Source organism: Orcinus orca, chromosome 6, assembly GCF_937001465.1.
Source record: "Orcinus orca chromosome 6, mOrcOrc1.1, whole genome shotgun sequence".
Classification (NCBI taxonomy): Eukaryota; Metazoa; Chordata; class Mammalia; order Artiodactyla; family Delphinidae; genus Orcinus; species Orcinus orca.
In genome coordinates this window covers 33,257,244-33,281,494 of record NC_064564.1, presented here as the reverse complement: position 1 = coordinate 33,281,494, position 24,251 = coordinate 33,257,244, and the positions used below count along the sequence as shown (strand labels likewise).

The 24,251-nt window shown below is 39.6% G+C and overlaps 1 long non-coding RNA gene across 1 annotated transcript; it reads left to right on the top strand.

Annotated features, from left to right (window-relative positions):
• The first annotated feature begins 6 nt into the window (after positions 1-6).
• On the top strand, positions 7-23,632 carry LOC125964861 (uncharacterized). The gene is made up of 2 exons (XR_007478144.1): positions 7-135; positions 19,873-23,632. It is a non-coding gene; the product is annotated as an uncharacterized LOC125964861 (long non-coding RNA).
• The last annotated feature ends 619 nt before the right edge of the window (positions 23,633-24,251 follow it).

Below are 24,251 nucleotides of genomic sequence, written 5' to 3'. Positions count from 1 at the left end.
GCAGACCCGCTGTGGCGCCCGGCGAGAGTGAGGCGCGCGGGGTCGATCCGGGGCGCACATGTTAGGTTAGGACTTCCAGGTTAGGACTCGCCAAGTCTTTGTACGCATCTCCGGTGGTTCCGAAGCTCCGGAAAGGTACGGAACCGCTGTCGCGTTTTCTGACTCAGCCATTCATGGTAGGGAGGTAGAGAGAGAGACAGAGAGATCCAAGCCGAGAAAGGAGTTAATTAGGAAGAAAGCAACCCCTGCTCTCCGTAGCCGCCTGGGTCAAAGTTAGTTCTTATCTGTTGAAGAGAACCCGTTACCAAGCACATCCATATTTATGATCCGATAGATTTGTTTTACCTTCTAGTCTGTTTTTAACCCACTCCCTCCTCAGTTCTCGTGCTTTTTTTATTTTTTTGCAGGTATCATTAACATACAGTGTAATGTACAAATCTTTAGTGGAGATAAATTTTATTTTTTAATTAAATTTTTAAATTTAAAAATTTGCCAAAATTTTATCATGGAAATTTTAAAACATGCCCAAAAAGTTGAAAGAATTTTACAGGGAACACTCCTATATCCACCACCTAGATTCTATTTTACTCTGTCAGAATCTGTGCATCTGTCCACAGTTAGGTGAGTTTTGCCTGATATCCGCCCGTTATCCACAATCCTATAAAAATATGGACCATTGCTATCACTTGAGAAGATTCCCTCAGTTATATTTTTTAAGAGCAGGTATAATAAATCTATTTATAAATGTGCTAGGGTGTTTCAGGAGTTCATGTCCTTTCTTCAGACTTTTCTTGCTAAAGCTGTTTACCAGGCCCCTCAAGTGATATAACTCTGTGTGTGTGTGTGTGTGTGTGTGTGTGTGTGTGTGTGTAAATGATGGCTTGAGAGGGATGAGGAAGATGGAGTTAAATGGCTCTGTTCTACCTTAATTTCTCCTGGGGCAGGCTGCAGGCAAGCAGGCATAGAGGAATTTAGGAATTTCTGCAGGCTCTGTGAGAGTCAGCTGGTCCTGGACTTGGAGGTTGGTCTTGCACTGGGGTTTCTCATAGATGGTGACCATGTGTCCAAGTCTTCCAGGGCAGAACCAGACAACATTCTGGTTCTTTGTCTTTATAAGTTCACCCACCCTTGTTTCTGGATTTGTGGTTCAGAAAATACGATCCTGTATTTATGGTATTTGTCCAGTGCAACCCCTTCAGGATCACACTTATCAAGGGCAGAGTGCTAGTGAGGTAAAAGTGACCAATTTCACTCTGCCACAAAGTGCAGGAGAGACTAATCCTGAATCCTCTGGCTTTCAGTTGTGTGAAGACATACATTATTGAACACACATTTAAGTGCTCCCAGTTTGAGAAACTCTGCTGTGGGTTTGGACATTTCTAACCATAGACCTGTTTCTAAGTCATGTTCCACCAGTGCTGGGGTGCCACAGATGCACTCTCAGGGGCACAGCAGGATATTTTAAATACTTGAGGGAAGCAGAGGTTATCCTCCTGACATCCTGCTTGTGAGTGGAGATAGTTCACGATTTCACATTAGACTACATTTCTTTTCCACTATATTTCTTTGAATAATGTCATATCTTTGCCAAGTTGGGTTTCTAACAGTTGTGATAAAAAGCTGGAACTGCACAGGCTTCCCTGGTGGTGCAGTGAATAAGAATCTGTCTGCCAGTGCAGGGGACACAGGTTCGATCCCTGGTCTGGGACGATCCCACATGCCGCGGAGCAACTAAGCCCGTGTGCCACAACTACTGAGCCTGCGCTCCAGAGCCCGTGAGCCACAATTCCTGAAGCCCACGTGCCACAACTACTGAAGCCCGCGTGCCTAGAGCCCGTGCTCTGCAACAAAAGGAGCCACCGCAGTGAGAAGCCCAAGCACCACAACGAAGAGTAGCCCCCGCTCACCACAACTAGAGAAAGCCCACGCTCAGCCACGAAGACCCAATGCAGCCAAAAATAAATAAATAAAAAAAATTTTAAATTATAAAAAAACCTAAAACCGCACAAAAATCACTGTGTTTAGGGAATGAGGTTGGGGACGTCCAGTCTGATTCCAAGATTGGAGAAGTTGTGCAGTGTCCAACAGGCAGGCACACTCTGGGATAAAATAAAAATATTACTTTTTCTTTTAATTTATAGTTGTATCTTCAAATAGCTACTAAGTTGTTCAGACATAAATACTTATTAAGTTGTTTGGATCTAACTTCCAAATAAAAGAAATTGATAGGAATTTCTTTTGGCCTAAGGGTGCTGTGAATAAACTGCTGACCCCAGGAAATAAACTACTGTGAACCAAGAAAGTTTGGAAAGCTTTGAATCAGGCAGTAAGCTCCTTGCCTTCTGCAGTACTGTAATATCTTCGCAGACTGGCGCAAGGCCTGACACACTGTAGGCCTCCATGAATATTGTCTGATTGGTGAATGCGTGGAATGTGCAAGATAGGGTGGCGCTAAGAGACCTTTCACCATCTGGCGTGGATCGAGTATGAATGGGAGCAAGGTAGTCACAGTGCCTTACAGAAATGGTGTTCCCCACTGTCTGAAACAAGCAGGGCAGAGCTCAGAGGACATATGCAACTGCAGGCTTGCCAGTCCACAGAAACCCATCAACCTAACACCCAGCCAGCTCTATTTCATTCAGATTATTCCAGAGGTGAGCCTCACCTGACAGTAGATGCCCAGGTTTCCTTGGTTTAGATGCTAACCACTGACTCTAACCACACTGTCTTCACACTGTGACCAATAACTGGTCAAAGCTCCCCAAAACTTCCTGGTTGAACCTGGGAATATGTTACTTGGTATATCATATATTCCAGACCATCAAATATTCCAACTTACCAAATTTTCCTGACCTCCTAACTTCCGGTTATTTGGTACACTGCACACTTTTTTTAAAAAAAGCATTTGTTACAGTTATGATTAAATAATTATTTGGTTTCTGTCCATTTCTTTTTTTATTGAAGTATAGTTGATTTACAATGTTGTGTTAGTTTCTAATATACAGCAAAGTGATTCAGTTATACATATATATATATATACATATATATGTATATATATTTTTTCATATTCTTTTCCATTATGGTTTATTACAGGATATTGAATATAGTTTCCTGTGGTATACAGTAGGACCTTGTTGTTTATTTATTTTATATATAGTAATTTGTATCTGCTAATCCCAAACTCCTAATTTATCCTTCCCTTGCCCTTCTTGTCCATTTCTTGAGTATAAACTCCCCGAAAACAAGTCCATGTCCATTTTGTTCTGCATATCTCCAGCATCTATCACAGAGCTTGGAACATAGAGAGTACCCAATAAATGGATAAACTTCTTTTTGCTTGTCCTTATCCTCTTGTACTTCTCCCTCTACCTTCCTCCCCACTCCCGAGCCTTTCATTTTTCATTTTGTCCTCCTCCACTATGTCTCTGATATGCCATTATCACCCACACACCTGGCTGAGTTCTGCAACTGTACTTCAGTCTGAAAATAGTACATTCCTGGTGAATTCATGTCCGCTACTGTCACTAATGAACCTTGGTTTTCTGAAACAAGGCATGTGTCTCCCAAGAGGTTAATTCATTGAGAAGTAACTTAGGCTAAAGGGATAAGTTGTTGCCAATATACCCTATCAGCCTTTTGAAGAGAGCCTTGCCCAGAGAGCAAGGTTTCACTTTGCTCCCTTTGTCTAAGAAAGTACAGTAGAATGCTATCTCTGAAAGGCAACTTTTGGGTTTTATTATTAGCTGTTAAGGATTAGTGTCAATAGAGTGCAATATTAGCAGGAGAAATGAAATACACAGATAATAGAGGATTTTAGTACTGGAAGACATTTTATAAACCACTTACGCCCATGGAGGTAAGGAATCTGACCCTCTTAGGGTAACTCACAAGTTCAAGCCCAGCTCCCTTCAGGCCTGGTCCAGTTCACTGACCTCATGTCCAGGTGTTACCGACCTGGGTTCTTGGACTCTTTAATCAATAGAAATTGATAAGAGGCCAGACAAGAAATTCAGACAAGGCTTTATTGGGACTGGTGCTGCAGCACGAGGGAGTGAAAACAAGCAATAGGCTCCCTGAGCTGGGGCAAGCTGACCCCTTAAATCGGGTGAGGGTAGGGGCGGACCCGTGTGTCAGGTGGAAGGGGTGGTGTGGGTGGCCTGCCACCCCCTTGGTGGTGCTGTGTGCAGGGATCATGCACAGTACCCTGCTTTTGCTCCTGACACCTCAGAAGTGGCAGCTGGGTTTTTGGTTTTTTTGCATCTTGTTGTTCATACTTTGCCCCAACTGCGCATACACCGTTATTTTTAGTCCCTTATAGTTTCTTTGTATTCTGTTGCTGGGACTAGACTAGATGTTTGTCCAGGTGTAAGTGAGGCAGGAGATAGATGGGTTCCAGGCTGAGCAGCTGGAGTTTGTCCTCTGTGGACAGATACTCCAAGTTGAGGAGCTAGAGAAGAGCTGAGCCCTGCCCAGATAAGAGATAAAAGACCACATATTCCTCATTCTCGAAGTCAAGGAGACCTCCCTGACTACACATGCGTAGAGAGGCTCCTCGGAGGTCAAAAGGGAGGGGGCACCACCCCACAGCAAGTGATGCCAACCTACCCATAGGCCTCTTCGCTAGAATCCATCGTGGCTATGAGGTGTGCGCATGGGAGGACCCTGAGATACACCATATATGGACTCAGAACCAGGCAAAGCAAGATGATTGGCCAAAGGAAACCTGGAAGAAATGCTCCATAAAGGTGATTCAAACTACCGGGAGGGCATGACTCCCTCTCTGAGCCCGCCCGTGTGTCTATCCACACATATGTGCTGTTTTTCTTCCTCATAACACTTGTTTCACTATTTTCTGACTCTATGTGGAAATTCATTTCTACACAGCTGACAGGCCAGGGCCTTGTCACTGGCCACTCTTCCCTGGTGGTCTAGTGGCTAGGATTCAGCGCTCTCACTGCTGCGACCTGACTTCAATCTGTGGCTGGGAACTGAAATCCTGTTCCAAGCCGCTGCAGGCTGAGGCCACCCGAGATCATAAGCACTGCAGCAAAGGGTCCCAGGTCCCAAGTCCCAGCATGTCTCACAGGCTTCATTCCTACAGGTGCTTTGGTGCTTTCAGCCTCCTCCTAACAGCATCTTTCCATGAGTGCTTTCCCATATATGGGGAGAAATGTTTCTGAGTCACTTCTCCAGGTGGAGATGAGAATCACCAAAGGAATGTAGTGACGTTGGTCTGCAAAGCATAAAATATCCTAAAATAAGGCATTATTATTACTACAAAAGAATTTTTAGAAAGCTTCAGACATCAGAAAAGAAGAAAAAAAATGGAAAAAGCTCTAGATAAAAAAAATTTGAGGGACATTTTACAAAATACCTGACCAATACTCTTCAAAAGTGTTAAATGTCATAAGAGACCAAGAAACCATCACGGATGGGAGATAAGGAGTCATGATAACTAAATGCAGTGTGGTATTCTGAATTGGATCCTGAAACAGAAAGAGGACATTAGTGGAAAAACTGGGGAACTCTGGATAATGTCTGAACTTTAGTGAGTTGTGTTGTACCAGTGTTAATTTTTTGGTTTTAACAAATGTATTATAGCTATATAAGATGTTAATATTAGAGGAAAGTGAGTAAAGGGTAAAGAGGAGCTCTGTACTATTTTGCGATTCATCTGTATATCTAAAATTAGTTCCAAAAGTAAAGTTTAAAAAAATGTTCTAGAGTCCAAGTGACAGGAAGAAAGCATGAGTAAAGCCACAAATGATCACCACAGAATTCGGCTTATTCTGGTATGGATGTTTCATTTGGTTACTCTCAAATGTGTTTGTTTTTTGGAGTATTAATTGCAGTGTATTGTAGTTTCCTTTACACTTTAAGCTTACGAATACAAACTATGTTTCATATAAACGCCCCAAATCCTTGACATCAGGATGCAACAGGCAGAACCAGTCACAGAGTCAAGAAATATTTACTTAGTAACTTCCCTGTGTCAGGCATTGTTAGAAACTAGAAAGATTAAGATAATGAAGCCAAGCTCAAGGGAAGGAGACAGTAGTCTAGTTGGGAAGATAAACTCAGAATAAATAGTTGTGATGAAGGGCAATAAGTAATAGAGCAGAAGTATGAATAAAGTATAATGAGAACTTGTATCAGTTACGATATTTTTCTTTTCAAGTGACAGAAAACCTTGGCTCAAACTGTTTTGCATCATAAGGCTATTTATTATCTACCATAACAGGATATTCAGGGACAAGTCAGTTTCTAGGTGTGGTAAAATCAGGGCTTCCTTCCTAGCTGTTCTCTTGGTTCAATCCTCCTTTGTATCGGCGTTGCCCTTAGGCTGGTCACAAGATGCATCCCAGTTGCAACAGAGCTGCATTTTCTAGTTCAGGTGCGATGAAGAGACATAGAACATGTTCATCCCCAGAAGCCCTAGCAACCTTCTCCTTTTGGTTTAGCTTACCTAAATTTGCTATAAAAAATGATTAAACAGCAACCTGAGTTAAATAGAGTTGGGAAAACAGGAGGGGGCGCTCTCATGCTCTGCAGCGATAGCCAAGCCCTGCATTTGTAAGAAAGACTCCTTTCCTGGCAAGGACTCAGCCAATGAAAAGCCATGGACTCTTTGCTTCTTATAGTCCTCCCAACTTCCTTTTCCCTCTATAAAAGTATTCTTCTTCCCTTGCGGTGGGTGAACTTGCATGTAGCTCACTATGGTTGCAGACCCAGAATTGCAATTCCCTACTGATTTGGAATAAACCCATCTTTTCTGGAGAAAAATCTGGAAGTCTATTTGTTTCAGGTCAACATAGCTTAGACGTGCCCTTCCCTAGACCAGTCTCTGGCAAAAGACTTAAACATCCATGATTAGTTTAAATTGATTATTTGAATAAAAGAGACACTGGGGAAAAAGCCAAAATGACCATTACAGGGTACAAAGCAAGGAGAGATCCATTTTCCAAAGATGATATTATCACTGACAAAAATAAATGAAATAAAAAATAAATAAACAATCAGCTGAACTCAACTGGTTGAAAATCTTCAAACAGGATGATCAATCTCTGTATAGTTGTGCTGGTTAGTAATGAATGCATCTCAGCTGCAAATCCACCCTTCATTACTTACTCTATGGTAATAAGCATTTCTCCTTTGCAGTAAACACATTTTGTCAGTAGGGGGCTGTATTAACCATGTATTTCTGATGGTTTGACATTTGGGGCCTTGCTGACCCTGGAGGGACTGCCTAGAAGCCAGTTCCTAGAGACAGCAAAGGCCTGCCTGCAAGCACAGCTTTCAGATGCACACTAAACAATCCAGAGCCCATACCCCTCCACCACTCTTTCATTGGGCTCTCACACGATGGGCCACTGTTCCCTTGCACTAATTGTAACGGGGCCAGTTATCAGACAGTTAGGAGCAGGCCCTACACCCTGGAGCTCAACTAAAATTACTCAATCCTAAGCCTGTTTACCCTACCTCTCCCATTCCTTCCCATGAAAACCACAATAAAGGCTGTTGCCCATGTTTTCCCCTCACTCCCTCTGCCTCCTGACTGACTCTGATGCTTCCGTGTGGCCCTACGTGGCATGGCCTGCTCTCTCCTCTTGGGAACTGTAACAAACTATCTTTTCAATGGCAGCTGTCTCCTGACTTGGCCTTACCATACCTGAATAATAATAAGACCTACGTTTTAAAACAGGGGTGCTGGAGGGACATTGCAGGAGAAAGGGCTTCTCTTCTTGTTTTGATGTGCTTCTGTTTGCCACACTTTGCTCCAAATTCACAATTACCAGGGGTGCACGTGTGGGGACTTCAGTGATGCTCTGTCTCACTGGGCATCCAGGAGCGGGTAATCCCTTGGTGAGCCTGCAGTCCCAGCCCAGGCCCAGTGACCACCTTGTTGCAGCCCACACAGTGTGAACACTGTGCACCCCAGGCCTCACACTGCACTGCCCATAGATGGGCTCCTGATGCCCTGACTCCCTCTGCTCACCCAACTGCCAGCCTCAGTCCACTTGCACCCTGGAGGGTTGGTTCCTATTGTTCTCCCAATGTGGACACCACACATGCCAGGCTTAATACCACTCAGTGGGCTCCTGATGCCCAGCTCCTTTTGCATGCCTATCTGGTAGTCTCTGCCCACCTGCAGCCTGAAGGAGTATTTCCCGCTTGCCTGGACTATGGACCAGCTTTGGCTTAGGAAACCCAGCAAATTTCTCCATCATCCAATGGGCTAAATCCACATCTCAGAAGAAACTGAATTCTAGCCACGCGGAGGGAGCCCCTGACAAGTTTGTTCCTTCCTTGAGCACTCTTCCTCAGCCCTAGGATATTCTTTAGAGTTATCTTTTCACCCTTAGTTACTGCCTATATATAGTTAATAGTTTGTTATATTATTTTTTTCCATTTAAGTAATTTGTTTGTTATCGCTCTTCATTGGGCTCTTCATTCAGTAGGTTTGTATTTAAGATGAAAGATCTCAAGATATGTAACTTATCTTAATGATTAATATCTTTGCTGAATTGTAGCAAAAGGCTTTGCAAACGGAATGCCTCTTTGAGTTTTTAGTGAATAAGAGCAAGCATCCCTTGATGAATGGAACAAATTTGCTCTACTTGCAAAGTGGTTTCATAAAGTACATTTGTGGTATCTACTGTTGTTTAGTAACATGCAGATAAAATTCTTGTTGATTTGCAATGGGTAGATTTTAAATGTTCTATAGCCACACAAGAACACGAATCAGAGAGAATATTTTCTCTCTTTCTTTAAAATTGACCAGTCCAGGACATTGAGTCTTTCTTTACTAATTTAGTAAACAGATGATGAAACAATGTTTTATCAGTTGTGTGAGAACCAATTTGAAATTCAGGGACTCTTGGATTTAGGAAACATTCTAATTTTGGATTGAATTATAATCTACTTGTTTAGATTGTTGAGAAAATAATCACTGAAAAGAAATAATGATGCATCTATTGTTTACTCATTCATCTGTTCAAACAGCTCTCATTTATTGAGCACCTACTGTGTCCCAGGTGCAGTGAACTCCTCTGTCTGAAAAACTAGATGAACTGAGAGAAAACAATAGAGTTAAGAATCAAAGTAGGTTCTGACTCTAGTATGAGTTTTTTTGTTGGCTAATTCTATTTTTCATGTAATGCCTTAATTCACTGCCTAATTTCTTTTTTATTTTTTAGAATAAAAGAGAAATTTATTGTTGCATGTAACAAAATAGCAGGAAAGGCATAGATATGGCTTGTCTCAGAAGAAAACACCACCAGGAACTTCTTCCTTCTTCTCTAGTTTTGCATCTCTTTATGGGTGGGTTTCCTTTTCTCAACCTGTCCCTTTATACAATGCCTGAGAACATGGCTACTCCCAGAATCATGTCGCACACACTCCACTGGGGATGAATTGAGCTTCCCCCTTGTGAGGTAATGGAAAATATATACTGGTTCTGCCCCCAGTTCCTGGCACAGAGCTCCTGAAATGCTTGTAATTTCCTAAGTGATAAGAGCTCTTGAGGCATTTTTGTTCTAATATTTGGTCTTTGACCCTGGTTCCTGACAGTGCTCCTAAAACCTTTGTTATTTCCTGGGTGATAGGAGCATCTTTTATTCTAATGAGGCAGCTCTGGATAGCTCCTGGATAGGGGCTGGTCACAGGAAAGACCAAACCATGATTAGAAGCTTGGAATTTTCAGCCCCACTTCCCATGCTCTTAAGGAGTGAGAAGGCCTAAAAATAGAGTTAATGATTGATTATGCCTTCATGATGAAGCCTCCATAAAAACCCCAATAATAGGAGGCTCTGAGAGCTTCCAGGCTTGTGAACATGCAGAGGTTTGGGGCGGGTGCTATGCTCAGAGAGAGAGCATAGTAGGTCCATGTCCTTTCCCCACACATTGCCCTGTCATCCTTCTGGCTGTTCCTAAGTTATATTGTTTTTATGATAAAACTGTAGGTAAAATGTTTCTCTGAGTTCTGTGAGCTGCTCTAGCAAGTTAATAAAACCTGAGGGCCCTCATGGGAACCTTGGGAACTGGACAGAAGTTGTGGGTAACTTGGGGACCTACTACTTGTGATTGACATCTGAAGTAAGGGAGGCCATTCTTGTGGAACTGAACCCATGACCTGTGGAATCTGATACTATCTCCCAGTAGATAATGTCAAAATGGAGTTGAATTGTTAGGATAGCCAGCTAATGTCTGGAACATTGTCTGGAGGAGTGGAGAGGAACCCTCACCCCCCTCCACCGCAGCACACACACTGGAATTGGTGATCAGAATAAAACACCCTTCCTAGGTCTCACGTTTAGAAGCCAGAGAAGAGCCCTGAATGGCACAGTTTGAGTCAGATTACTAAACCCAGACCATTCAATCGAGGTTCTTTGATGGACCCAATTTGGATTAGGTACCTAAGCATAGACCTATCATTGTGGCAAGGAATGTGGAGTTTATAAGAGGATTGCAACTCCATAGTAAACACTTGAGTAGACAGTGTGTATCTGAGTGATGGTGGGAGGTTCACATCTGGGCAAATAAAACAATATTCAATAAGAAGACAATGTGGAGGTAAGTTATTACTAATTACTATCAATGAATGATTACCACAGTGCTGGAACACTCCTATAAGCTTATTATTGCATTTACTACAACTAACTTTGATTTTTTAAAGTTGGCACACATTTCAAAGTTATTCATTGCAGCATTGTTTTTTTTTAATTAATTAATTATTTATTTATTTAGGCTGCACTGGGTCTTAGTTGCGGCATGGGAACTCTTAGTTGTGGCATGCATGCGGGAATTGAACGTGGGCCCCCTGCATTGGGGCCCATTTACTCACTGGACCATCAGGGTAGTCCCTGCAGCACTATTTTTAATAACAAAAAGATTATGACAACCCAAAACTCTATCATAGGAAAAAAACAAAAAAAAACCTGTTGCATTCATTCAGTGGAGTACTATGCAGCTGTAAAAACGAGCAGGAAGATCTCTATATACCAATATGGAGTGATCTCCAAGATATATTATTGAGCAAAAAAAAAAAGAGCTAGATGCAAAATACTTTTATAGTCTGCAAATTTTGTGTAAGAAAGGGAAGGGAGTGTGACTATATTTAAATGCATTTGCTTGTATTTTCAAAAAGAAACAATGAAAGGATAAACCAAAACTAAGAGAACTAATGGTCTAAAGAGAGAGGAAAAGAATTGCAGAGATGAGGATGGAAGCAAAATTTCTATGAATGTTCCTTTTTTATATAATTTTGACTTGTAACCATGCAAATATTTACATAATTAAAAAAGCAAAATGAAAAAATTTCTAAAAATTGAAAAAAATAAACTATTTTTTTTATAGTGAACATAGCTGTATGTCAAGCTGATGGCATAACCACATACTGAAGAACTACTTCAAATGACTCTAAAACAGAGCATTTTTGACTGTACATCCCTAGGAGGATATATTCCAAGATTAAAAAAAGAATACTAAGAAATTTTAAATTCTATTCAGTAGCCAATATTAGCATTTTTTTAAATTAATTTTTTTTGGAGTATGGTTGCTTTACAGTGTTGTGTTAGCCTCCCCTGCACAACAAAAGGAATCAGCCATACACATACAGATATCCCCTCCCTTTTGGACTTACCTTCCATTTAGATTACCACAGTGCATTAGGTAAAGTACCCTGTGTTATACAATGTGTTCCTATCAGTTGCCTATTTCATACATAGTATCAATACAATATTGGCATTGTTATTTCAAGACTTTTATATGTATTCTGCAGGATAAAGTAAAGAAGTAATCAACAACAAGGTCCTACTGTATAGCACAGGGAACTATAGTCAATATCCTGTGATAAACCATGATGGAAAAGAATATGAAAAAGAATACATATAAACATATATATATATATATATATATATATATATATATATACAGCAGAAATTAACACAACATTGTAAATCAACTATACTTCAATTTAAAAAATTTTTCAGCATACATGAAAGGGATATAATTAGACAGTCAAATAAGTTCAACAAAAACCCTATTATCTTTTCTGTGAGTGGGAAATAAATATCAACTTAAAAAAAATTGGCTTTTTTGAAGAGTAGTTTTAGGTTCATAGCAAAATTGAGCAGAAGGTATGATGAGTTACCATAACCCCCTGCCCACACATGCACAGCCTTCCCCACTATCGACATCCTGCACCAGAGTGTATATTTGTTAAAATGATGAACCTACATGAACACATCCCTATCACCCAAAGTCCATAATTTACATTACCATTCACTCTTGGCATTGTACATTCTATGGGTTTTCACAAATGTATAATGACATGTGTCTTCTATTATAGTATCATACAGAATTACTTCACTGCCCTAAAATTCTGTGTGCTCCTCCTATTTATTCCTCCCTCCTGCTTCTCTAACCTTTGGCAATCACTGACATTTTTACTGATCTCATTAGGTTAATGAGTGCTCTAATGAAGACTTCATTTTTTTCATCTTCCCTATTTCCTTCCATCTTCAAAGATACAAGGGTGGGAGCTTACTACCAGGTATGCACTGCTCAGCTCACCATCTTCAGGGGAACTGTCCAAATTGCTTGACGAAGCAGTTTTGTTGACTTGTTTCTTCATAGGTCTTGTCTTCTTTCTGGCTTTTCCATTCTTCTTTTTAAATCTCTTAAACATCCACTACAAGAGGAAAACTTAGGCAGAAATAGGGACTTCATTGGATAAAGGTAGCAAGTGGGGTATCAGATGACCATCAAAATAGCTATAGGAGCCACTACTGCTTTGAACCAAACACAAAGAAACTTATACGTTAAATGGTAGGGATTTTTCAGTCTGTGATTGAAAAGCTACAGCTTCTGGTTTCTTATCCTGGAATTGCTCAGAGATGGTAGATAAGTTTCTTAATTTATATGACATTAATGCAGTTATTACAAAATCAAATCAACTAAGTTAATTAAGACTTTAAAGAAAACTTTTTCAAATTTTCTCTATGGCAAGGAGAGATCAATTTGGATTGCAGTACAACAGAAGACAGTTTGTTTCTTGTGTAAGCAGGTCTTGAGGGGATAAAAATGCAGAAAACAGAGAAGGTTATGAGAGTCACTCTTTGTTTGGCATAGGTGATGACATTGCTATCAATTCCCAAGTAGTTAAAAAATAAAGTTAAATAGGCATTAATATATTTTTTAAAATATGCATATATTATAATCTGTTTAAATCCATATCAGAAACAGTGACTCCCATTTGTTTAAACATTGGAACCTGGTATTTACATTTTCAAAGTAATGGAGGAATTGGGAAAATACAGTTACCTTCCTTAAGGCCTAAAATTCACCTTTGTGAAGCATCATAATTTATACAGCTGAAAGATCACAAAATTCCTTTTAAAATTTCAAAAATAAATGTGGTTATGTTAAACCATAGCTTCTTTGATATTTTATTAACTTACTGATTTGGGAGAATAATTTAGGAGAAAAATTTGTTTCTTTGGAACATTTTTTCCATGAATTTTACAGAACAATCTTCATTGTGCCAGTATTACAGAATGAATTATAAATCTGGGACTTTCTATAAAGTTTCTAAATCTAGTATTTAATGGAAAATCTTTGCTGTTTCTGTAGTGGTAAGATAAATTAAACCTCTACCTCATAACTGATAAGCTCACAATTAAATTTATTTTGGTGGAGCCTGAGGAGAATGTCTGTGTTTGTGTTTTTGGGGGTTGAGGAGGGTGGCGGAGAGTGTAGTTATGAGGAGGAAGTTCCCATCTGAGCTATTCTTAAAGAACCACAGTCTACAACTTTGTCTAGATAGAATATTGTGAAAGGGCATGATTTTATTCTGATTTTACATTTCAATGTTGTTACTTTAACTGTCACTTTATTTTTGTCCTCAAGTGATAAGGTACAAATGTAAATTAAAACAGTCACATGTCCTGGAAATATTAACTGAACGAACAATGGTTTCTCTTTGTAAGTGAATTTAACTGTACAAATGGCAATATTTCAACTTGATCGTGCTCCAGATAGAAATCATTTAATACTTCTTTTCTAAAACCACCTGATACTTTAATAAATAAAGATTCTTTCAGGCCAATTTAACAGGAATCCAGCAAAATAACACAGAGCATTCAATTACTTAATTAGAATATATGTTAAATATTCCAGACTAATGGTGTAGTTATAGTAGGTATCAATCATGTATAAAAATATTTGTTAGCTCTACCTTTAAGAAATAGCACAGGAACACAAATCATGATAGATATTTTATATTAATTAATCAGTCATGAGTGTGGGCATGACTCACTTTCTTGGCCCTTCTCACTTATACTTGATGGGGATGCGAAGATGTTGAGGGCATAAACAACTCCCCGTTTCTCCTCCCCCACCTCTGGCAACCACCATTCTACTTTTTAGTTTCTATGAATTTGACTACTTTACATATCTCATACCCAGTGTCCAGCAGAGTACCATGCACTGGTTACCAACACCAGGGGAAGGACTGTAAACACTTCTGCACATTGCATCTTGGTATTGGAGTTACCAAGGAAAACAACACAGTTAATTAGGCACTGGGTGGAACAACGCTTTACTTACATAGAGAAGAGACAGAAAAAGATCAGCCTCAGTAGTATGTGTCAGTCCTCCATGGCCAGGGAGTTTCTCCTGGTGGCTGACTCAGGCCAATTTGCCTATGTGCATCCCTCTCATGTTGCAGTGGAAGGAACCCTGTCCCCTCCCTGTGAGGAGGGATATGATGGTGGGGGTGGCCAGGTGCCATATGACACACACATTTAAAGCAGAGATGAGAGTACTAACTGTGGCTGTAACAAGGAGAATATTCCCATGGCATGATAAGCTCACACAGGCTATGTGGGCTCTTTATCTCTTGGTATGGAAGTGTTCCAGACCCAAGGCCCATTCTTATGTGACCAAGTGGGAGTCAAAATACTGCGTACGTGAGACTGCTTTTACCAACGTACAGTATTTGTCCTTTTGTGACTGGCTTATTTCCCTTAGCATAATGTCCTCAAGTTTCACCCATGTAGCATGTGATAGACTTCCTTCCTTCTTTTTAAAGCTGGATAATATTCCACTGTATGTATATGCTATCTTTTGTTTATCCACTCATCCATCAATGGACGTTTGGCTTGCTTTCCACCTCCTGACTACTGTGAATAGTGCTGTTATCAACATGGGTGTGCAAATATCTCTTCAAAACCCTGCTTTAAATGCTCTTGGATATAGACCCAGAAGTGGCATTGCTGGATCCTGTGGTAGTTCTATTTTTAATTTTTTGAAGAATCTGTATACTGTTTTCTACAGTGGTTAGACCAGCTTACAATCCCATAAACAGTGCACAAGGGTTCCAATTTCTCCACATCTCTGCTAACACTTGTTCTATGAACTGAATTTTGTTCCCTCCCAAATTACTACGTTGTAGCCCTAACCCCCAATATGATAGTATTTGGGAAATGTGACCTCTGAAGATAATCAGGTTTATATGAGGTCATAAATGTGGGGACTTCATGATGGGTTTAGTGCCCTTTTAAGAGATGCCAGAGAGCTTGCTCTTTTCCTCACCCTATATGCACATGCATCAAGGAAAGTCCATGTGAGCACAGGGAGATGCAGCTGCCTACAAGCCAAGAGGAGAAGTCTCAGAATGAAACCTGCTTTGTGGGGACCTTGATCTTAGACTTTCTAGCCTTTAGACCATGAGACTGGCTGACGCAAGCCGCCCAGTCTATGGTATGCTGTTATGAGGGCCCAAGCTAAGACTCATGTTATTTTCAGTTTTATTGATACTAGACATCCTAATGGGTGTAAGGTGATATCTCACTGTGATTTGGATTTTCATTTTCATGACTAGTGATGTTGAGCCTTTTTTCATATGCTTGTTGGTCATTTGTACATCATTTCACCTGTTGACTGTGTCCTTTGATGCACAAAAGCTTTTAAACTTGATGTAGTCCATTTGTTTATTTTTTTGCTTTTGTTGCCCTGCTTTTGGTGTCATATCTAAGAGATCATTGCCAAGTACACTGTCATGAAACATCCACCTTCTGTCCACAAATATTGGTGCTCTTGGTTATCAGGCCTTCAGACTCAGAATGGGACTTAGACCATGGTTCTCAAGCCTCTGGACTAGGGCTGGGACTTAACACCATCAACTCAACTGGTTTTCAGGCCTTTGAATTTAGACTGAATTACACCACTGGCTTTACTGGTTCTCCAACTTATAGATGATGGATTGTGGGACTTCTTGAACTCCGTAATCATGTGAACTATTCCTATAGTACACTATTTACATATAGCTATATATATATTCTGTTTCTCTGGAGAACTCTGACTAGTAAAGATTTGGGTATGGGGAGCAGTACTAGAAGAACAAAATGTTAAGGATGAGTTTTCTGAATTGGTTCTGGGGTTTCTGGAATTGGCTCTCTAGTCTGATTAGATTTAGAGATGCTAATGACTCCATTTCGTAGTAGAGAGCCCTGATAGTCCATGGTGTGAAAAGTATATAGAGATATGCAAAACATCTGCATTGAATATCCTCATCAACCACTTAAAAGAAGAAAGGAACTAAGTGACTCTGTGTTTGGCATTTTTGAACATTTTTGGAAAACCAAGGAATATAATGTGTTGGTTGCTTCTAATGTTGTTGGACAAAGTGGTGAAAGAAAAGGATGAGCTCTGGGATTCAAATTCCCAGCTCAGGTGCAGCATAAAGTGACCTAAGAGCTTCTACGAATGCCCTGAGGGACAGCCATATCTCCTGTAGCCACACGGCTGATATTTCTGAGAATCAAAAATTGATTCCTTGCCTAGCAATTGGCTGAATTATAATGCAAGTTGACCTCCCAGCCTCACAGCATGTCTTCTGTTAAAGTGAATGCATTGCTTGGGAAAGAATGGGATTCTGTAATTTGGGGTGGGGCCATGTGGAAGACCCTGATGAAACTGGGGACACAGAGCCCCTAAATTCTGATGAGTCTTCTTTTCTTGTGGGATTGGCCTCACTGGCTCCATCTCCAGCAAAAGTGGCCTCCTCAATCCCTATCAGAAGATGTATCTCCACCCCAGTGATAGGCGGCCTCTCCGCCAACAGTGGTGGCCAAGAAGAGTGGCTTCACAAAGTGAATCAGCTATATGTATACATATATCCCCATACCTCCTCCCTTTTGCGTCTCCCTCCCACCCTCCCTATCCCACCCCTCTAAGTGGTCACAAAGCACAGAGCTGATCTCCCTGTGTGATGCAGCTGCTTCCCACTAGCTATCTACTTTACATTTTGTAGTGTATATATGTCAATGCTACTCTCTCACTTTGTCCCAGCTTACCCTTCCCCCTCCCAGTGTCCTCAATTCCATTTTCTATGTCTACCTCTTTATTCCTGCCTTGCAGCTAGGTTCATCAGTACCTTTTCATTTTTAGATTCCATATATATGAGTTAACATACAGTATTTGTTTTTCTCTTTCTGACTTACTTCACTCTGTATGACAGACTCTAGGTCCATCCACCTCAGTATGAATAACTCAATTTCATTTCCTTTTATGGCTGAGTAATATGTCATTGTATTTATGTGCCACATCTTCTTTATCCATTCATCTGTCAATGGACACTTAGGTTGCTTCCATGTCCTGGCTGTTGTAAATAGTGCTGCAATGAACATTGTGGTACATGAGTCTTTTTGAATTATGGTTTTCTCAGGGTATATGCCCATAGTGGGATTGCTGGGTCATATGGCAGTTCTATTTTTAGTTTTTTAAGGAACCTCCATATTGTTCTCCATAGTGGCTGTATCAATTTACATTCCCACAACAGTGCAGGAGGGTTCCCTCTTCTCCACACCCTCTCCAGCATTTATTGTTCGTAGATTTTTTGATGATGGCCATTCTGACCAGTGTGAGATGATAGGTATCAATCAACTACATACAATGAGGTCATTGTAGTTTTGATTTGCATTTCTCTAATAATTAGTGATGTTGAGTATCCTTTCATGTGTTTGTTGTCAATCTGTATATCTGTTTTGGAGAAATGTCCATTAAGGTCTTCTGCCCATTTTTGGATTGGGTTGCTTGTTTATTTGATATTGAGCTGCATGAGCTGCTTGTATATATTTGACAATCCTTTGTCAGTTGCTTCGTTTGCAAATAATTAATTACAAGTAACTGAATAATTTCATGTTAATCAAAAGTAACTGCTGGGGGAAACAGAAACCTGAGCTGGGCATTTGTATTTGAGATAGTGCTTTCAGAGTGAATTGATATGAACTACTTCTCCTCTACCTGGCTCCATACCTGAGTATGGAAGAATAAAACTGAGGCCACACTTTTTAGTGAATTTCAAGGAAAGAAAAAGTGTTCTTTCAATGACTGTATGTTATGTAGCACTGAGTGTCTGAAAAGTCTCATTTTCTTGTGAAATAGCCATGAAATGAGTTGGGAGATTACAAAAAAGGAGAAATTAAAATAGGCTAATATATTCCATGATCATTTTATAGAAGTAGGAATCTTAGCCAAAAATTAATATTGCAAAAATAACAAAAAATAACGAGACACTCCCTTGTGCCAGGCATGCTAAGCAATTTAATGAATGTATAAAATTTAAGTAGCTGTATAGGGAAAGCATGCAATGATGAAAACTGTGATGTAAGGAAGAATGGCACATGAATGGGTGACACTTACAAGGAGACTGGATCATATAAGCTCTGGCATCAGGGTAGGCAACAGAAAGAAATACATCTGATAATGTAAGAGGGGTTCAAAATTTATTTGATGGTCACTAAATTTCATGTATTAAGTTATATGTAAAACCCAGCTTTATAAGCCATAAGTTATTTTGTCAGCCCAGAGAAAAATGAATTTAATACATTATGTAAAAATTAAATCCAATTAGGAATAATAAAAATTGAGGCATTAAAGAGCAGGACTCTAAGTTTTGGGTGATGTCATTAGGCAGTGAGAACATGAAAATACTGAGTACAAAGGAAAACTAAAATGTCAGGAAGTATTGAAAGATTGGTATGAGGATAACAGAGATGATTCAGAACTTTAAAGTGATTTCTTGGTTGTCTGATATGAGAATAGGCTACCAGGACAAAATAATTATGGAAGGGGAAAAAGAAGGATATTTGAGTTGTGAGAAAAAAAAATTTAGTTTTTTTCAACCATTTTGAGAATAAAGAGACCATAACACTGAAATACAGCTGCCCTGAAGGGGCACAAGTCATTAAAATAAAGTAAAAAGGCTTAAACTGCAGGTATGGATGAGGCCTGGAAACAGTTATTGTATAAGAAGAAAAAGAGCAGAACTTGAGGATAGAGTGCTCAAAGATAGACAAATTAGGAGGAGAAAAAGACTGGGAATCAAAATTCTTTCACTCTCAGATATCCATTGTATGCCTATTCTGTGCCTTATTATGTTTGAGGCAGGAGAGATACAACTTTAAACCAGGTCAACTAATGGGAATAAGCACTTAGGGAAGCACAGACAAAAGTATGATAAAATCAAAGTTTGGGCTGATTTCAGGAATCATGATTAGTAAGTATCATCAAAGGAAGCAGAAAGAGTGTGGGAAAGAGATGTAGTGCCCCCAAATTTTTCAAATAGGACAGATAAGTGGAAATTTTGAAATACAATTTCAGAAGTAAGAAGAGCTAGTAAGTGCTTAGGAGAAAAAACAAGGGAAGAAACGGACTGCTTGAAATGAAGAGTGCCATTATAAATAGGGAGGTTGTGGAAGGCCATACTGAGGTGATGTAACAAGACCTGAATCCTCTTATAGAAACAAACACATTTGTGAGGAATACATGTAACAAGTACCTACCTCTCACTACTTTGTCCGTTTCTAGCTTTTTAAACATGGAAACTAAAACAAATACACATAAGAGATCGGATCAAGATGGCGGAGGAATAGGACATGGACCTCACCTTCTCCCACAAATACATCAAAAATACATCTACATGTGGAACAATTCTCACAGAACATCTACTGAATATGGGCAGAAGACCTCAGACTTCCAAAAAGGAAGAAAATCTCCACATAAGTGGGTAGGGCAAAAGAAAAAAGAGACAGGAATTGGGACAGGACCTGTGCCCCTTGGATGGAGCTGTGAAAGAATAAAGGTTTCTGCACACTGGGAAGTGCCCTCAATGGAGGGGAGATTAGCTGGGACAGAGGGGGTGGGTCGGGCCTGGGTGCTGAGGCCCAGGCTTCAGAGACCAGACCCAGGGGAGAAGACTGGCGTTGGCTGCATGGAGACATCCTGAGGGGGCAAGGGTGTGGTACGCCACAACCAAGGGAGAATGGGGGGAGGCCTGGGCCCACCAGAAAGGCAGGGCACCACCATTGGGTGGTGTGAAAGGAGAGGGGTGGGCCTGCCATAGGAACTTCTTTTTTCACATGCTCTCTCAAGTGGCAGGGCACCGCCTACATGAGCTCAGGGGACGGGCACAAGCCACAGCTGCCATCTTGGACTCCAGAGGTGGGCCCAGACCACCTTGGCTGCTACTGCCAAGGGTCCTGAGACCCAACGCCAACTGCTGCCCTCACCTCCTGAGGAGTGCACTCAACCTGCCGCCACTACTGAGGGACCTGCAACTGGGAGCCAACCACTACCCCCTCCTTCCTGGGAGCATTCACGGGCAGCATAACTGCACACCCCCTATCAAGGGGATAATGGCCAGCACACATGGAGGAAAGAGATAGCAAGCATCCAAACCAAAAATAACCTTCACACCAAAAAATATTAAGCCCACACAAGCTACGAAGGGATGCTCCCATATATAAATAGCCCTCCAAGACAACAGTAGATAATTGTTTCTCCTAAACTCACAGACTAAGAGAAATATAAGCAAAATGAAGAAGCAGAGGAACCACTCCCAGTTAAAAGACCAAGAGAGGACTTCCCTGGTGGCACAGTGGATAAGAATCCACCTGCCAATGCAGGGGGCATGGGTTCAAGCCCTGGTCCAGGAAGATCCCACATGCCACAAAGCAACTAGGCCCATGCACCACAACTACTGAGCCCACGTGCCACAACTACTGAAGCCCATGCACCTACAGCCTGTACTCCGCAACAAGAGAAGCCACCGCAATGAGAAGCCCATGCATCGCAATGAAGAATAACCCCTGTTCGCCACAACTAGAGAAAGCCCACACAGCAACAAAGACCCAACACAGCCAAAAATAAATTTAAAAAATTAAAAATTAAAAAAAAAAAGACCAAGAGAACTCCCCTGAAGGAACAATGAAACAAACCTCTTCAGTCTAATAGACACAAAGTTCAAAAAGGAGGTAATAAAAATACTGAAGGAATTTAGAAAGGCTACTGACAGAAATGCATATTACTGTAAAAAGAAACTAGAAACTATAAGGAGGAGCCGAAATTAGAAAATTTATTTGCTGAGATGAACCTGAACTAAAGGCAATGAATAGCAGAATGAATAATGCAGAAGAAAGAATAAGTAATCTGGAAGATAGAAAAATGGAAATTACCCAATCGAAACAGCAGACAGAAAGCCAATTAAAAAAAAAAGAAAGCAATATAAGAGACCTATGAGATGGTATAAAATGTCCCAATCTATGCATAATAGGGATTCCAGAAGGAGAAGAAAGAGAAAAGGGGATTGAAAATGTATTTGAAGAAATTATGGCTGAAAACTTCCCAAACCTAAAGAAGGAAACAGATATCCACATATAGGAAGCATACAGGGTCCCCAAAAATATGAATCCAAACAGATCTACACCAAGGCATATTATAATAAAAATGGCAAAAGTTAAAGAGAGGATTCTAAAGGCAGCAAGAGAAAAACAAAGAGTTAATTACAACGGTACCTCTATAAAGTTATCAGCTGATTTCTCTACAGAAACACTGCAGGCCGGAGGGAGTGGCAACATATATTGTCTTGAAAGGGAAAGATCTGCAACCTAGAATACTCTAGCCAGCAAGATTATCATTTAGAAAAGGAAAAATAATAATTTCTCTGACAAGCAAAAACTAAAAGAATACAGCAATAGTAAACCTATCCTAAAAGAAATATTGAAAGATATCCTCTAAATAGAAAAGAACCAAGAAGATATATGAAGGAGGAAATAATAATTGGAAATTAAATCACTTAAATTAGCCAGTATACAGATCAAAATGAGAAAAAAGAAAAAAAAACCTATATGTGAAAGCAATTATAAATAAAAGGAATAGCAAAAGGATAAACATGAAGATGTAAAAAAGGACATCAAAATAATAAAATGTGGGGAAAGAGAGTAAGAAAATGCAGATTCTTTCTTCTTTTTTTTTTTAGAATGTGTTTGAGTGTATATGACTATAAGTCCAGCAGATATAGGAAGGGGTTAACATACTTGAAAAACAGGGCAACCACAAATCAAAAACATACAATAGATTCAAAAAAACCAAAAAGAAGAGAACACAAGCATAAAAGGAAATCATCAAAGCAGAAAAAGAGCAAAGAAGAAACAAAGAATCAACTGGAAAACAAGGTTTAATATGGCAATAAATACATATGTATCAATAATTACCTTAAATGTCAATGGACTGAATGCTCCAATCAAAAGACATAGAGTGGCAGAGTGAATAAAAAAAACAAGAGCCTACAATATGCTGCCTATAAGAGACCCACCTTAGGGCAAAGGACACATATATATTGAAAGTGAGGGGATGGAAAAAGATGTTTCATGCAAATGGAAATGAAAGAAAGCAGGAGTTGCAATACTTATATCAGACAAAATAAACTTTAAAGCAAAGGCTATAAAGAAAAAGAAGGACACTACATAATGATAAAAGGATCAATACAAGAAGAGGATTTTTACACTCATCAACTCACATCAATGGACAGATCTTCCAGACAGAAAACCAATAAGGCAACAGAGATCATAAATGATACAATAGAACAGTTAGACTTCATTGATATTTTCAGGACATTACATCCAAAAAAAATGAGAATACACATTCATTTTAAGTGCACATGGAACATTCTCTAGGATTGACCACATACTAGGGTATAAAACTAACCTCAACAAGTTTCAGAATATAGAAATTCTTTCAAACATCTTCTCTGACCACAACAGCGTGAAACTAGAAATCAACCACAGGAAAAGAAATGAGAAAAGAATGATTACATGAAGACTAAACAACATGCTACTAAAAAACCAAAGGGTCAACAAGGAAATCAAAAAAGAAATTTAAAAATACCTTGAGACAAATACCAATGAAAACACAACCATACAAAATCTATGGGATGCAGCAAAAGCAGTTCTTAGAGGGAAGTTCATAGTGATACAGGCCTTCCTCAAAAAACAAGAAAAATCTCAAACAACCTAACGTACCAACTAAAAGAATTAGAAAAAGAAAAACAAAATAAACTTGGAGTCAGCAGAAGGAAGGAAATAATAAAGATCAGGGAGGAAATAAATAAAATAGAGGTAAAAAAAAAACAGAAAAAAAATCAATAAAACCAAGAGCTGTTTCTTTGAAAGGGTAAACAAAATTGACAAACCTCTGGGCAGGCTCATCAATAAGAAAAGAGAGAGAACCCAAATACACAAAATAAGAAATGAAAAAGGAGAAATCTCAATTAATACATCAGAAATAAAAACACATAAGAGAATACTATGAACAACTGTATGCCAACAAATTTGACAACCTGGAAGAAATGGACAACTTTCTAAAAACATACAGCCCACCAAAACTGAATCAAGAAGAAATAGATAATTTGAACAGACTGATCACTAGAAGTGAAATAGAATCTGTAATTTTAAAACTCCCTACAAACAAAAGTCCAGGACCAGTGCCTTCACGGGCAAATTCTACCAAACATACAAAGAAGAACTTATACCAATTCTTCTCAAACTCTTCCAAAAGATTGAAGAGGCAGGAACATTCCCAAAGACATACTATGAAGCCACCATCACCCTGATACCAAAACCAAACCAAGATACCACCAAAAAAGAAAATTACAGGCCAATATCTTTGATGAATATAGATGCAAAAATTCTCAACAAAATATTAGCAAACTGAATCCAACAACACATAAAAAGATCATACACCATGATCAAGGGGGATTCATCCCAATTTCATGAGGATGGTTCAACATACACAAATCAATCAATGTAATATGACACATTAACAAAAGAAAAGTCAAAAACTACATGACCATCTCAAATGCAGAAAAAGCATTTGACAAAATTCAACATCCATTCATGATAAAAACTCTT